General features: G+C 37.4%; 1 protein-coding gene across 1 annotated transcript in view; it reads right to left on the reverse strand.

Moving 5' to 3' along the window:
- THEMIS (thymocyte selection associated) overlaps positions 1-17,995 on the reverse strand; it is a 203,662-nt gene that overhangs the window by 18,892 nt on the left and 166,775 nt on the right. The gene's annotated exons all lie outside the window — the stretch shown is intronic.

Here is a 17,995-nt window from a genome sequence, read left to right on the forward strand (position 1 = left end):
CTATCCTTCTTTACCTGAACACATTCTCAAGAAATTCTCAAGGTGTTCTTATTGACCCAGATTTCTTTTCACGTTTTAAATCACTCCTAGGTAATTCCAATAATCACATTTAATTTACCTTCTGTATGTTTATGAGTCAGGGCGGCAGTGGAGATTTGTAAAGTGAGATAAGTTTGGAGAGACAGGGGATTTCACATATTAGTAAGCATGTGGAACCCAGTTCTAATGTCCGTTCAGCCCCACAATCCCACCACTCTTTCTTCTTGTCTTAAGCATTGGTTAGTCTGTTACATAGAACATCAGATCTCTTTTCTCCCTAATTTTACTAAGTCTGGAATTCCAGTTTTTCCTCACACTCTTTTCTAGTCTTTGAGCATCTCTTACTTCTGCTAGGATGTGATTTTCACAATTATAACTAAATAACACCTGGCTTAGTGTTTAAAGTCTGTCTCTTCGGTTAAAATATAAATCCCCTGAGAGTAAGAATCATGCTTGCCTTATTCACTGTCCTCAGTTCTTATCTCAGTGTTTTAAATATAGTAGATATTAAGTAGCTTTTAAGTGAATGTATCAATTCATGACTGAAATACAGACTTAACTGTTAGGACTTTTCCTTTGGCCCGTTATCAATGTATGGTACATAGTCACACAAACACTCACTCCTAACAGTTATGCCTTTTATTTAGATTAAAAAGTGTATGTATTTCACTTTTTTCACCCTTTAAAATCACATATTTCTAATTCTATGCTTTTATTTATTTATCATTTAAAATGAATTTTATTTATTATTTAATTATTTATTACTTTATTTTATTTATTGTTAATATTATTTTTTTAAGTTTGCTATAAGGCATATGTGCTTACCAGAAAGAAACAGAGAGAGAAGGAGAGGGAAAGTGAGAAAGCAAGACACCAGGTCCAGGACTTGAACTGCTATTGATTATGTGGGAGTCTAATGACTTAACCACCATGCCACCTACTGGCCTCAAATTCTATGTATTTAAATAAACTCATTACTGAAATAATTTTAAACGCTATAATAGCCTATACATCTAGGTTTCAAGTACATTCGTCAACTATCTGTAGAAATTACAAATCAGGGACAAGCAGGTAGCATGGTGGCTAAGTTGCTGGACACTCCTACATGGCCAACCATGGTTTGAGTCCTGGACCTAGTGACTTGCTTTCTCAGTTTCCCTCTTTCTTTTTATCTCTCTCTGTGTCTTCTCTGCTCAAATTAAGAATAAATGAATAAATAAATTAAATTAAAAAGTAATTATAAAAAAGAAATTACAAATCAAAGAATCATTGTTACTGAAAGTGAACATTGAGATGAGTGTGTGAACACAGTAGTCTCATATTTCCTAGGCATAGGCATAAGAATGTATCTTGACAACAACTGAAGGAATAAAACTCTATTTCAGGCATTACATCAGTGACAAACCTTCATCCTAAAGATAGGGTCCTGAAGAGAACAAGAAAATTAAGATGTGAGACCAGCAGTTGGCATAACGGCTATGTCATTGGACTCCCATGTAGTCAACGGCAGTTCAAGTACTGGACCCAGTGGCTTAAACTCACGCCGGGCACGTGTGCGTGCGTGCCCAAGATCCTGAGAGGAGAATGGAGGAGAATGGATTGCAGCATGGCCATTCCCCCGGGGCGTGATTTCTCACTTTCTGTCTCTCTGTCTTCCTGGTGAGTGCATGTACCCTATAGAAAAATAAAACTCAAAAAAAGAAAAAAAAAAAAGAGAGAGAAGCAAAATAAATAAATAAATAAATAAAATGTGTACAAAAAATACAGAGGAAAATGAATAAATTTGAACTGGCACGCATCAGACTTTTGTGATCACTCTTAGTTGTACTTCAGAAATAAACTCTGTTTACTCTGTGCAATTTCCATTTAACTTGTCATTAGAAATGAGTCATTAGGATCTTGACTGCTAAAATAAAATGACTATTAAATTATTTTCCATGTTATTATTGGCTTGTAGTTTGCATATTGCTTTTAGTGTGCTTGCTGAAAGCAATGATCTGATTACAAGGTACTGAATATTTGTCTCGCAAACAAAGAAAGGATATATAAACATTATCAAGAAAAAAAGTTAACCCAGACATCCATGAAAAACAATGAAAAGATTCCTTTAAATGCATCTTTCATCTCGTGCTTAAGACCATGTTGTTAGCTAAAATCATCTTTTTCCAAACTATGTACTGAGATTCTCAGTTGATGATTATATTCCCTTGTGCCCCTTCTCCTCAAGGGCAAATGGGCCTACTTTCCCCTAGAGAGCTATAGCAGGCCTGTCTTGGCCAGGGACTACATATATTCAAGTTTAAAACAACATGAAACATTCCAGATAATTTACTTTATTTTTTACTTTGAAAAAAAAAAAATCAGTCCTCTCCTGACTCACTAAAAAAGTAACCTCCTTCTTTGCTTATATAAACAGCTGTTCCTTTTCACTGCCTGTACATTTTCACTTCAGAAAGTGAATTTCAGTGATACTATGGTTTGGATGCATGACCCTAAGTTCAGGTGTTAGAAACAGTCTCCAGTGCAGCAATGTCGGGAGGTGGAACCTTTAAGAGGTGATTGGGTAATGGAGGCTCTGCTATCATGCATGAATTAATGCCAATACTTTGGGAGTAGTTCAGTTACCACAGAATTTCAGTTCTTTCCTCCCTCTCTCTCTCTCTCTAACTCTCTCTTTCATGCCCTCCTGCCTGTCTCCCTTCTGCTATGGAATGATGCAATAAGAGCACTTTGGCTAGATGCAGGGCCTTTGACCTTGGACTTCCCAGTCTTCAGAACTGTAAGGACAATTTCCTTTTCCTTATAAATGACTCAGTCTGTGGTACTCTGTTATAGCAGCACAAGATAAACTAAGACAAGTAATAGAAAAGTTTCATTTACTAGTTTTCTTCCTGAGAATTAAATTGAATTAAGAATAACAACATCATTTAGAGACTATACATTATATTAAATGAGGATCAAAATCTAAAACGAGATATAAAGGGTTGCTTTGTATATTCAAGCTATTATTTCAGAAAAGCATGTAATCCTGTATATAAACTCTCTTGTACAACTGTGTGTGTGTTCTCATTTGTTTGTTATATGGCTGAATCACCACAAATTATTTAGAAGATTATCAAGTGTTTTAAAACAACTAATAAATTTCCCATTGTGTATTATAAAAATCCAGTTTAATTAAGGTAAATATTTGGTTTTTTTCTGGGGAATATATTCAAACAAGCAAGAATGTAAACTGAAAATAATCTAAAGTTGATCATCCATGTAGGCAGTCCTCTATGACAATATTTTGAGATGTCATAAAATTATTCACATATATATTCATAACCTTCTTTTTCTGAACAGAATGTATTTTTTACTAAAAGTTTTGTATTATTGCACATTTTCAGCACACACAAAGTAAAATAATAATACTACCATGAATCCACATGTTCCCATCACTAAGTTTTAATAATTGTTTTCACCAACTTTCATTTCTCTCTCTCACCTACTTTCTAATTTTTGCTAGAATTTTTAAAAAGACAGCTCATAAATTGTGTTATTTTACTTTAAATACTTCACTATATATGACTACAGATGAAGGATAGTTTTTAATGTAGCTACAATATCACAGGATCACATCTAATAAAAATAATAACTGTAGGGCCAAATAGGTGGCATGGTAGATAAGGTGGCCAGATCCCACATGACAGAATGAACAATTTAAATCCTAGACCTGTCAGCCTAAAAAATATGCTGAGGGGACCAGCAGTTAGTGTAATAGCTATGTTGCTGGACTCCCAAGTAGTTGACCACTGTTCGAGTCCCGGACCTGGTGGCTTAAACTCACGCTGGGTACGTGTGCGTGCGTGCCCAAGATCCCGAGAGGAGAATGGAGGAGAAGGGATTGTGGCGTGGCCATCCCCCCTTGGGGGTGATTTCTAGCTTTCTGTCTCTCTGTCTCTCTGGCAAGCACACGTGCTCTGTAACAACAACCTCTCCAAAAAAACCCCCAAAAACCCAAAACCAAACAAACAAATAAAAAACACCATGCTGGGCACATGTGTGTGAACTCCTGTGGAGAGTGAACTCTAGAGGAGAAGGGAGAAGGGACTGCAGCATGGTTATCCCCTGGGGAAAAAAAATCTCACTTCTTTTCTTTCCCTCTCTGTCTCCAGTGAGTACATGCACCCTAGAGCAAATTTAAAAAAAAAATGAAAAAGAATAGCTTTATTATTACCTAATACCCTGTCTATACTCAAATGTTTTTATCGTTCTAAAGATATCTTCTTTATAGTTGGTTTGTTTCAAAAAAGATTCATCAAGGTCTAAACAAGTACACTTTATTTTGTTGATATGTCTCCTAAGTCTATTTCAATCTATAATGAATGGATTTTCCTCCTTTTTATGATAATTTTTAATTGACATTATTTGTATAAATATGTGGGGTACAGTGTGATTTTTTCCAATACATGTATATGATGTGTAATTATCATACCAGGGCAATAAACACATTCATTTCAAATCACTTATCATTCCTTTGTTTTCTGACGATTTAAGAGCTTCTCCTCTAGCTATTCTGAAATATACATTAAATTGCCACCAACATTAGTTACTCGATGGTCCTATAGTACTCTAGAGCTCATTCCTCTTCTCCGTAATGTTGTATCCGTTTACCAAGTTTTCCTTATTCTCCCACTTCTCACCTTTTCCCAGTTGTTTCCAATGAAAGTGAGAACATGCAGTATTTGCCTTTCAGAGTCTGGCTCATCTTAGCATTATTTCCCTCAGGCTCATCTGTGTTGTGTTGAACGACAGGATTTCAAACTTTTCTTTTCTTTTCTTTTTTTCCTTTTCTTCTTCTTGTCAGAGAGAGACAGAGAAGGGAGAGAGAGGAAGCACCCGCCAATGAGGAGCAGTTGCACTAGAAACCTTTCTCGGTTTCCTCCTGCTTGCTCAGGTCTATTCTGCAGCCCTGACTTAACCAGCCCATCAGAAGTTTATTTCCACCTTTCCTGTTTCTTCCAGAGTTTCAGGTTGTTGCCAGTCCAGGTAAGAGTCCTTGCTGACATCACACACTCTCTTAGTCAGTGCTTCTTCCAGCTTGAAGATGAACATCTTCTTTCTTCAAATGGGACCTCTGAGCTGACCACTGACCAAGGGCTTCCCCAGCAGTCACGGATGCATGCAGGTGGTCTGACACTAAGACATTCATGAATCCAACTGGGTGTGACTCGTGGGACAAACCCTTGTCTACGTTACCTGCTCCAAGTGCCACCAGAGGTCAGACATTTAAAGGAGTTGGGGTTTTTGATCTGCCCTGCCCTTTCCTTGGGGTAAGAGAAGGGGCAATAGAACTATGGGAAAGAAAGGTGCCTGTATCTACTTTCCCAGTTGGCTTAGTTAGAGATGGCTGCCACCCATCCCAGCACTTCAAGGACCTCTTCTTTGCCTAGACTGACTGGGACCAAATCTAAGAAAAATGATCCCTGCTGAAATGGTGATTAGAAATCTTATCACATGTCATGTACCAAAGCTCTTACCATGTTCTCTTGGAAGAAATTTAACATCACAACCACTTTAACCATTACTTTCAAATACGTGTTTCCAGAACATATCATGTATTAAAGACATTAATGGGACTCATGCTTTAGTTACATATTTCAGTTGCATCTTCCTGTGTTTTCCCTGATGAAAACAGAGAACTAGGTAAGTTGATATGTGAAAGTCTCACCATCCTGATTTGATGCTGATTTGAACATCCTCTTGGGAAACATCAAATTCTATAATAGCTCACGGATGCATGAAGAAATCAATGTAATGACACACTGTGATTGAAACAAGTTTTAGAATTTTTTGCTCCCAGTACTCAGGTGTAGATCATCTTCATACCTTTCATCAAACTCAATTCAATATGCTTCTCGCTATTCTGATGTTCGGTGAATTTAGCCAAAGTCAAAGGGATATGAAGCAATGCTTTATCAACATAATTTTATTTTGGATGAGGTCTGTGTCTGCTTGGCTTACTCATGGTAAAAATAAATACATGTTAAAAGAAAAAAGAAAAGAAAAAGGGGGCTGGATGGTGGTAATATAGGACACCCGGTGAGACTCACCCCCATGGGAAAATTCTAGATTTGTTTCTGAAGACTTCTCAAAATATGCAAGGCACATGTGTTCCCATACTCCAGGGCTGGCTGAGGCTAAAGGTGGATTGCAGTATAAGGACCTATTGAGAGTGCTATCTCTCTGTTGCTCTCTTTCTCACACATGAAAGAGATAAATAAACCTTAAAAAATAAAAATGAGATCTGAATAGACAATTGATCTGTATAATTTTTTTTTTTTACAATTTTTTAATGATATTTTTTAGACAGATTTTGGCTACAAGGTGTGTGTACTTGCTGGAGAGACAGTGACAGAAAACACAAAATCATCCCCCAGGGGGATGGCCATGCCACAATCCCTTTGCCTCTATTCTCTTCTCAGGATACTGGACATGCATACACATGTACCCAGCATGAGATTTAAGCCACTGGGTCCAGGACAAGAACCACCAGTCAACTACGCGGGAGTCCAGAGACTTAACCATTATGCCATGTGCTGGTTCCTGCCCCCCCACCTTTTTTTTTTTGAAAGTTTCTGACATAGGGTTTGTGCACTCTCCAGAGAGAAAGAAAGAGGCGATGAGAGGAAAAGTGGGAAATCAACCCCCCAGGAGAAATGGTCACTCCACAATCCTTTATCCTCCATTCTCTTCCTGGGATTTTGGGCATGCACACGCACATGCCCAACATGATTTTCAAGCCACAGGTCCAGGACTTGAACCATCGTTGGCTATGCAAGAATCCAGCACTGTAACCATCACACCACTTGCTGGCCATTACAACTGTTATTTTTAATGAGATAAAAAGGAAGTCTTGCTTCCCTCAAAGATGTTAGTCCTGTTATTTTAGGTACTGGACGAGTAGACAAAAAGCTTTGCTGTCTCAGAGATGTGCTGGCAGGGATCTTTCTTTCAAAACACCAAGTTTGGCTTTCTTAAAATGGTAATGAATACTGGAGTGGCTTTTGTGACGAGATAAATCTTCTTCCTTCTCCCTTATTTTGCCTTGCTGTAAATTTAAAAGTAATTAATTCACATGACTGTCGTCATAACTTTCATAGCTCCTGTTTTAATGAGAATCTGTAGCCAAAGGGCAGGAAAATTATTCTTATATTGAATTATGGAAACAGAACTGATAATGGGGTAAACAATATGAAACCTCTTTTGGTTCAATGAGATTTTGTTGAAATTAATTTCTAAACTAGCGGACATATGAACAGCATCTGAGCAGTGAACAGCAGGCAATTCTGGCTGCACATGGCAGATGGGAAGTGAGGTGTACTAGCTAACGGGTCGGTATCTAGAATCAATATCTTAAACTAATTTCTTCAAAATTACATTTGGTACCTGTGGGTGGCATGGTGAAGGCACTAGGTCAAGTGTATGGTTTGAATCCTGGCCCAGGTGACTTGAAAAACACACCAGGCATGTGCATGTGTGCCCCACATCCCAGGAGTAAAGGAGATTGTGGTGTGGCCATTCTCCCCACCCCACCCCTCCCCTGGGGGAGGTGAGGTGGTGATTCCCCCCTTTCCCTTTCTTCTCTCTCCAGCAAGCTTATGTGCCATATGGCAAAAACCTAAAACAAAAGAAAAATTATGTCTGAAATCATCTTAACTTTCTGGGTATCAAAACAAAGGCTTTCATAAGTCTTTGAAAGGGTATATATCCTGGCAATTTGACTTAAAATACTGTTATGCTATTATTTGAACTAGAAATAATTGTGATGCACATGTCTTATCTTATTGTTACTTCAAGTATTCACATTATATGAGATATTAGACAGCATTCTTGCCACCAATGTGTTGCTGAAATACAAAATAAAAATCTTGTGCTGGGCCAGCCTGCAGCATAGCGGTTAAGGCAGCTGTATCCCACGCAGTTGACTGTGCAGTTTGAGTCCCGGACTTGGAAGCTTGAAAACACACCAGTCCTGTACATGTGCGTACTAACAATGCTGAAAGGAGGGAGAGATGGAGGAGAAAGGATTGGACGTGACCATTCTCCAGGGAGAGTGCATTCTCACGTTCTCATTCTTCTTCTGTCTCTCTCCAGTGAGCGCATCTGTCCTCTGGCAACATTTTTAAAAATAAAAGAAAGAATGAACTTGTGCTATTACAGATTATGCCTAACATAAGATGTAGTCCTGAAGGCCACTTTCCACCTCCTCAGCTCAACCCAAACCTGGCATCATTTCTTTGAAACCCTTTCCCATAAAGGCTGCTCCTCTGACCTCTTCTGACTCACACACCCCATCTCCTGTCCCCATTCTAAAACCAACCATCTGACACCACCGTTCATCACTTGCTCTAAATTCCCATCGACCCGTGTATGACCCTACATCTTCGGGACCTTTCCCTTCTTTGCTCATAACACCCTCTGGCTCGCATTCTTCTCTTGGCCCTCTGTCTCCCAAGGTGACATCACAACACCTGAATTTGCACATTAGTGTTGAGTACTTTTTTTTTTAACTGTTTGTTTTTACTCTTTTAGGAGTCTAATTGGAACGTAGATGTCATAGTCTCTCAGAGTTTCTCTGTCTCCAACACCTCAAATTCTCACGTTCTCCTGTGAGCTCACACTGCTACTAGTGCTGCTCTCCCTCTTCTAAAGTTCTTGCCTCCTCCTTTAATGTGACCCTTTCTCTTCCACCCTCTGACTTACTTAATCAATTCTTCTTTTTATTTCTCTTGTGTTTTCTGGCTCTCATTGCCTTACTTATTTTTTGGCCAAGCTTTAATAAGTAATACTTATTCTTATTACTTTTTTTAAAAAAGAATTATTTATTTATTTATTTCCATTTGTTATTGTTATTTATTTTTTCCTTTATTTGATGAGAGAGAGAAAGGGAAAGTGAGAAAGCAAACCACCAGGTCCGGGACTTGAACCATGGTTAGCCATGTGGGAATCCAACACCCTTATCCACCACACCACCTGCTGGCCCCAACTCTTTTCTTTCCTTCCACTCATTTATCTGGATATTTACTGAGTGGAATCTGATTTTAGTTTTTACAACTTCAATAACAATACTTTCCATCAATAGTTTTCTAATTGCTGGTCAGAAACTCCAAGTGTTTTTTTCATAGATCTTGTAGTTCTTAAGTTTTCAGGTGTATCAAGTCTGTTAACCTACTCTTCATTTTAAAAAACTTACTTACATTTAATCACTGTGCATCTTTACAGTATATAACATGGTTTTTGGAGCATGAGTACAGTGGATATTAGTCAAGTTAGAGATGTCACGTTGCCATATACATTATCATCAACAGATACTTTTTAATGTTTGTGTCTCTTCAATGTTTTGTTTGTTTTTTCCCTGACCTCCTCCCTCTCACTCCCATTGCCCATCCCCTGTTACCTACTCACTCCTATACCGTCTCTAGTGATCTACAGTGCATGGTCATCTTTTCTTAGAGAGAAATTTCTGCTATAGGGCACAAGCACTAGCCAGGAAGATAGAGAGAGACAGAGAGAGAGAGAAAGTGAGAAATCATCCCCTCAGGGGGGGGAGGGCCACACTTCAATCCCTCCTCTTCCATTCTCCTCTTGAGATTTTGGGCATGCATGCATACATGCCTGGTGTGAGTTTCAAACCTCTGGGTCCAGGACTGAAACTGTGGTCTGCTATGTGAGAGTCCAGTGCCTCAACCACCAATGCCACCTGCTGGTCCTCATACTCGTCCTTTTTAAGAAATGATTTCTTCTCAGTCTCCCGTCACACTGTATTTCTGTCTCTTGGGTCATTGCACGCTCACCCTTTCTGCAGACTCTTCTTCTTTCTACCAGCCTGTAAATCAATGATCTCTAAATCATTCTGACTGGATGTTCCCAGCAGTTAAAAATTCTAAACACAAAACACAAACGTGACACATGATAAACACATAAAGTTATATATATGCACTCTGCTAAAACATATGTAGCAATGTACCTTGTTCTAATACATCATGTGCTTTATAAAAAAACTCAAGGTAGAAACTTTAAAAGAATAAAGTCAAAATTAAAATATGTTAGCAAAATTGTGTTTCACTTATGAATGATACATTGAGAAAATTTTGAATTGTTCTGGTCATTTTAAAATCATGATTTATTCATTATCCTTTGTGATATATCACATCAGTTGTTTGCTTCATAATTCAGTTGATTTATATACTGAGTATAATGTCTGTCACTGCTAAAAAATTATGCCTCAAATATACAGAGGTCCAAATTGGAAAAGTCCATTGTTAGTTGTTGTAAATCATGATGCACATTTTTTGACAATGTCTATTGATTTCGCAAAGATATTATTGAAATTCACCAGTAAATTCCTGTCTAGCCTGATGTCAAACTGTTTTTAAAGGCTAAATAGTTTTATGTTCATACTTGTGATTTAGTATTTTGATTATTGGGTTTAAGACCCACTATGATTTTTGGGGGGAAGATTCTGTAACAGGTTAGAAACTTTGTTTTCATGTTTTTAAAGTTTGCAAGGTGACGGTTTTATGGGTTGCACACTTACTGCAGCAACGGAAGCCCATAAAACCAGACATAATTCATTTTCAAAATGTTCTCTCTTGAAGATTCTTTTATTACAGTTAAAAATATATATTGTTTCCTTTAGAGAGTTTTTTGCTCTAGGGCGTGTGTGCTCCCTGGAGTGACAGAGAGACAGAGACAGAAAGCAAGAAACCACCTCCTCCAGGGGAGATGGCCACACCACAGTCCCTTCTTCTCCATTCCCTTCTCAGGATTTTGGGCACACACACACACACACACACACACACACACACACACACACATGCCTGGCATGACGTACGGGACTCAAACTGTGGAGTTTTTTGCTCTAGGGCGTGTGTGCTCCCTGGAGTGACAGAGAGACAGAGACAGAAAGCAAGAAACCACCTCCTCCAGGGGAGATGGCCACACCACAGTCCCTTCTTCTCCATTCCCTTCTCAGGATTTTGGGCACACACACACACACACACACACACACACACACACACACACATGCCTGGCATGACTTTCAAGTCACTGGGTCCGGGACTCAAACTGTGGTCAGCCCTGTGGGAGTCCAGCAACATAACCATTGTGCCATCTGCTGGTCCCTAACAAAAATTTTAATTAAAAGTCCCATTCGAGTGTGTATGTGTGTGTTCTCCTATTGAGTGGCATTTGCAGATTAGATAGGCAAATCTGAACACTCACCTTTTTTGTAAAATTAATCTTCATGCGACCACATTCTTAATTTTGGAAAAAGGTGTTTTGTCATGCGATCATTAGCAAATTTTAGATAGCACAAAAGAGTTCCATAGTCATTTTCCATCTCACAAAAGAACCTAAGGATCCTACTAGATTTTATACCTTTGTTTCTATAAATTAGCTATGTCCAGAGTGTCTTGCAAAACTTTGTAAACTTCTGGCTACAATTCATTTGCTCCAATAACTTGTCTATAATGACACTAGGAATACATTTCACATGTGCATTCATCTCTCTTGCCTTCCTTTAGGATCACTTTTAAAAATTCAGACAGTGCAGCTGTTCTATCAGTGCTTGTAGATACTCAGTTCATCCATAAAACAACGCTTTCATTAAAGAAGTCATTAAGGGATGGAAAAATCGCTGTTAGAATACATAAAAAAAAAACTTTTTCATGGATTTCATTATAGAAACACAATCTAGCAAATATAGTAAATAGATACATCAGGAAAAAATACTGAACTCTGATGCAGCTTTATGGAAAAATCTCCCTCACTGAGTCATTTATTCATACAAATAATAACAACCAACATTTATTTTGTGCTTACTAAGGATCAGGCACTAGTCTAAGCCTGCTTCATGTATTAGCATATCGAAATCTTCAGCATTTTTTTCCTAAGCATCTTCTAAGAGCATTTTTAGAAAAATAAATGATTTTAATTTGTTACCACATTGTTTCTTTGTATTATTTTAGCCAATTTTTAATAACTGAAAAACGGGACGATTAGGTGTCATAGTGGTTAAGGTCCTGGACTTTCACATGGCCAAACACAGTTTGATCCTTGACCAGGCAGCTAGAAACTCACACTGGGTGCACATGCACGTGTGTGTGTGTGTGTGTGTGTGTGTTTGTGTCTACCCAAAATCCTGAGAGGAGAATTGAGGAGAAGGGATTGCAGCGTGGCCATCCTCCCTGGTGCTGATTTCTCACTGCCTCTCTCTGTGTCTCTCTGTCTCTCCTGTGAGTGCACGTGCCCTATAGCAAAATCTAATAAAAATAAATGAAATGAAATAAAAATCCAATATACTCAATAATATGTACCTTTTTCTTGATCACCATTTTTAAAACTCAAAAATGTTAACATTAATTTTAGTAAATTTTAAATATAATGAAGTATTGAATTGACTGTAACATTTACAAGAGCACTGAAAAAGTATCAACGGTTATCTTCACATTCTTATTGCTTATTTAAAAAAAAATATATATATATATATATTTAGTGATTTTCACTATAGGGCGCTTGCGCTCGCTAGACAGACAGAGAGAGACATAGAGACAGAAAACAAGAAATCACCCCCCAGAGGGGGATGGTCACGCTGCAATCCCTTCTCCTCCATTCTCCTCTCGGGATCCTGGGCACGTATGCACACGCGCCCAGCATGAGTTTTAAGCCACCGGGTCCAGGACGCGAACCACGGTCAACTACGTGGGAGTCCAGCGACATAGCCATTACGCTAACTGCTGGTTACCAAAAAATATATTGTTAATCAAGATGGCTTCATTTTCTCAGTGGCTAATATCACATGACACAGAGTACAATACGCTAACGTTTGTTGTCACTTAGAAAGTTTGTATGTCTTCATTTCAATCTTCTTTACAATTTGATTTTTTGGCTGACATCTTGATGGGTATAATTAGTTTATATTTTTTTCTCTCCTAACGTGGCTGATGGAGAAATATTAGAAGTGTGAAAACTGTCAGTTCTACTTTTGAAAAAAAAAAAAAACTGTTCCTCTTGCTTTACATGCTAAGTACAGGATTTTAATAAATTCGTGTTCTATTCTATAAAATGCTTTCAGAAAAATGCACAAGTAATGAAGATACAAATCAACAACTTGATACAAGTTGAAGGCACCCTTGTAACTAATACCAAAATGTGGAAATGGAATATCAACAGCCACCAGTGGCTCCCGTGTGCCCCAACCCTGGCAAGTTTCCTTTCCCCTTTCCCCAAAGCTAACCACCAGCCTTACACCTAATATCATGGCTTCGTTTTCTTTCCTTTTTGGGAATTTCATAGATTTTTTAATCATATAGTATATTCTCTTTTGTGTTTGGCTTCTTTCTTTATACCCATAACATTATATTCTATTGTGTGACTATATATAAATGTATTTATTTACTATTAGAGAACATCTAAATTATTTCTGATTTAGAGGTATATTACAAATAAGGCTGCTTGTGTGTATCTTTTTTGCACATATAGTCTATTTCTAGTGGATGCGAATATTCAAACATTTCAGTAGACAGGTAGTTACTGGGTCCTAGGGCATGTGTATACCGAGCTTTAGCTGTTGCTGCAAAACAGTTTTCCAGAATGACACATTTCACTGCAAGAATATAAAATTGCATTTTCTCCATCCCCATGCCAACATGTGGTGCTACCAGTCTACTTAACCATTCTTATGATCTGTGGTATCAGTGTTCTCTCACTGTGGTTCAGAACTGTGTTTTCCATATGACTGATGAGATTAGATGGCTTTCAATGTTATATTTGCTATTCAAAGCACTTATTATGAAATACTTATTTTGTGAAGTAACTAGTCAAGTGTTTTGACTCATTTTTCTATTGTACTACCTGAGCTTTTGTTATCATTTGGTGAAGATTACTTACATGTTCTGAACACAAATCCTTTTCAGTATCCCCTATTCTGCAAACAGCATCCTCTTCTCTGTAGCTGGTCTTTCCTTTTTGTTAATGGTCTTTTTAGTAGTATAATCCTTAATCTACAGGCAGCTTTCACTAATTTTAAAAATACTTATCCTTTTAGTGAAGTTCGGTTTTGTTCAAACTAAATGCAATTTTCAAACAACTTAATCTGTAATTTAATCTGTAGCATCATGTGATTTCCTGAAATCAAGGATGTCACTATGTGCCCCTGGGTGGGGCCCCTGTCTCAGTGTCTGGAAACAAAAGCAAAATTCAGTAGCCAGAACTGGCCAATAATTTTGAACGAACAATCACTGACAGCTGCTGATTTTAGCAAAATGAAACAATTTTAGACATTGTATAACTCCTGATAAAAATGCACAGCATTCTCTGTGGAGTAGTAGTCTTTAAAAAAAAAAATCAAATCTGAATCTATCGATCCTCAAGATTTGAATAGTAATTCGCAGGAAACCAACAGAAGAATATCTTGGGAGGAAGCCCATTCACAGGCAAAACAATTCTAGAACATACAACATCTAGACTGTATATTATAAAATGCAGTAACCAGAAAAGAAACGGATATAGGGACATCTGATGTAAAGTGCAAGGAATCTAGGAATTGATGTTTAAAAACAACCAAGGACACTAAAACATCGTCAGTTAATTCAGGTTTCTACATGTGTGGATCTATGTAATTGGCCACGGGAAAAAAAAAAAAAACATTTTTACTCCTATTGCCTTGAAATCATAGGAATAAAATTAGCAAATTTTATGCAATGACAAACTCTATTGATAAAATCAAGTTTCTTCAACAAATTGAGAAAAACTAGAAGGAAATTTTCAGATTTAAAAGATACTTAAGGCGTCAGCAAGTGATGTGGTAGTTAAGGTATTGGCTGACCATAGTTCAAGTCTTGGGCCTGGCAGCCTGAAAAATCACGTGAGGCACATGTGCATGTGTGCCCAAGATCCTGGAAAGAATGGATTGTGGCATGGCCATCCCTCCTGGGAGGTGAATTCTCACTTCCCCCTTTGTCTGTCTTTGTCTCTCCCCAGCAAATGTACATACCTTATGACAAAAATCTTTAAGAGAAGAATTTTAAAAAGGAACTTAAAACATATCGATCAATTACAATGTTTGTACTTTATGTAGATCCTGAGTTGAATCATAAACAAACATAAATGAAATAATCAAGCAAATCTGAATTTTCATTTAACCGTTAGTGACTTTAAGGAATTATTGCTGTGTACAGGTGTGACATTATTTTGCTTGTTATTAAGAATCCCTATCTTTTAGAGGTGTTTACTGATCATTTTTGTAAATAAAATAATTTTTGCCCATTCCCAAATCTTGTGAGGGTGACAAGTAAGGAATATAGATGAAGCAAAAAAATTTTTACTCGATGGATGATTAAAATTAGATAATAGGTTCCTGGAGGTTTATTATGGTATTTTCTCTACTTTTTGTGTATGCTTGACATTTTTCATAATAAAAAAATTGAAACTTTAATCTAAGACTTGAAGTCAAGACAATAATAGGTTTGTGTATAATGTGAGGACACATAGAAAAAAAATACATATATATTCTATGTATTTATCTTTCAGAACATGTATCATTTCTTAAATAATCTTTTCTTCCTAAGTCTTCCAAAGCTGGTGGTCAGCTCTAGGTTGGGATGATATTACTAGATTGCCTGTGGCCTCCAAAGAGGAGAATTTTAGAGACTTGACTCAGTATATTCAGAAGCCAAAAGAGTAGCTGCAGTTTAGATAGTGTTGTAAGAGGTGGACAAGGACTAAGTTTGCTATCTAACAAGTTTGAGCAAATCAAGTCTATGCTTTTGTAAAAGGCTCTCCAAGACAACTTAAAGAGAGCTTGAGAGCATGCTACTAAACCTGTTTGAAACAGGCATGTTTGTCTTGAGTTAAAAACAGTCCATATTCTCTGCAGCACCTTCAGCTTTTCTGTGAAGTGCATCTTGGATCTGAAGAGTATTTCGGTGAAAATGAAAGCCATGGCTAGCAGATGATCTAAATTGTCCTTTAGGAGAAGTCCTTAAAACTACAGAAACAACATGTATCTTTTCATTTTCTTACTGTACTGAAAATACCTATTTATTGGTTCAGTTACCCTCTTTATAAATGAAATGAGTTTTCTGTTTTTCTATTCCTGTATCATGCAAAACAGACTGGCGGATTCTTCACCAAATTCAGATGGTGTTTGGGACTTTTAGCCTTTAGCTATAGGATACATGGTATTTTCAAAATCAACATTACGGACCATGAGAGATGCCTGGGAGAACGAGTCAGACAACTTCTGAGTCAGCTGACACTGTGATCAACAGGTTCTACTTATAGACTAGGAACAATCTGCTTTGGACATCGAGAACCTCAAAACCGCAAACAGGCAAAGCAGTTCCCCTAAATCCAAGGCATTAATGAGCTGGTTCTCACGTGGGCAACTCTGTGTCACCTACTCTGGGATGTGGGACAGAGGGACTTATTTATTACTGATCATCAATGGAATGCCAGGGAAATTAGCTAATATACACTCTTTTTGAAGGTTTCTAGCCATATATCTTTAAAGGATTCACCAAACTACATATTTTCTTTGGTAAGGGAAACATCAGTAAGTCATCATATAAAAATGGACTTAACTGGAAGGATTTATTCATGAACAGTAACACAGACCAGATTCTCCAACAAGGCTAAGCTTCCTATCCATCATGGCATTTGTTCTTAATTAATTATCGTTTGTAGAACAAAAGGTGTTTGAACCCAGGTGTCTTTTCCACTTGTATCTGAAGTTTGCAATGAAGACTAAAAAATGCAGACATGTCATTTCTCTTTTGGCATCCTAGTAATGCATGCTTAAAGTTGTATATTGAGAAAAATTCATTTTATTACATATAATTTATACATTAAGTAGAGACACATTGAGAAAATGTTCACATTGAGAAAATGTTGAATATGCAGTAAGAAGGATCTTCACAAAGCTCATGGAAATGCATATTGGATAAAATGTATACACAGATTTTTTTTTTTAAAGTCAGTTCCAAAATAAACTTGCAATTTAATTCCCTTCTCCCACAAACTTTTTGAAATCCCCCAGGTAGTTGACCTACACATCTACCATAGAAAACTCTGCAGAAAATACTTCAACAAACACACATTCACTTTGAACACAGAGACATTCAGTAAGGTAAAGAATAAAATGGCAAATAATAGATATTTAAGAGCTGAATAATTATGATATAGGTTTTACAATATCAAGATCTCGCCCCAGGATCACAGAAATCCTTTAAGTACATCAAATCTCTACAGAAGCACGTGATCTGCCCAGGTGAAATCCAGCTGACAGAGGAGTGATGAGGACCAAAACTCATAAGTGCAACTCAGGTACAAAAGGATTAAACAATATCCTAAGATGCAAACTGAGCTGGAGTCTAGGCGAAAGACTCATCATTTCCTGACCTCTGTTTAGATTATCCTCATTATTTGTCATTATTTGTCCCCCAGTAGTTTTCTATTTCCTAATGTTATCTGTGTTGCGTATTACATTGTCCTTTTTGTAGTCAAAGGACTTATCTCCATTTTTAAAAACCAAGGAATGACAGTCAGGAAAAACTGAATGATCAACTATCAATAGAATAAAATATTTTTTTACATGTCAGAGAAAAGGTAAATCAGTAGAACAAAGAAAAAGGAAAGAATTTTCAAAACTTACGGGTTGTTAATTAAGACATTGTTCATTTGATCCCTGTGGTGTCTGATTTAAATTTTTATTTCACTCTTGCCATAAAAGTTAAGTTGTAAACAGAGACTTAACTAAAGGAATCAGGAGGTGCGACTTGTATTTTGGTAGTAATTCGATATGCCCACCAGATGGCAGCCTTCCCTGAACTGACAAAGCCGTGACATTCTTCTATCTGTGTACTTAGTTTGAATATGGGAAATCTGCCAGGACTCTATGGCTCCAGGATTAAAT

The sequence above is a fragment of the Tupaia chinensis genome, unplaced genomic scaffold, assembly GCF_000334495.1.
Source record: "Tupaia chinensis unplaced genomic scaffold, TupChi_1.0 Scaffold000117_2, whole genome shotgun sequence".
In the NCBI taxonomy this organism is placed as follows: Eukaryota; Metazoa; Chordata; class Mammalia; order Scandentia; family Tupaiidae; genus Tupaia; species Tupaia belangeri.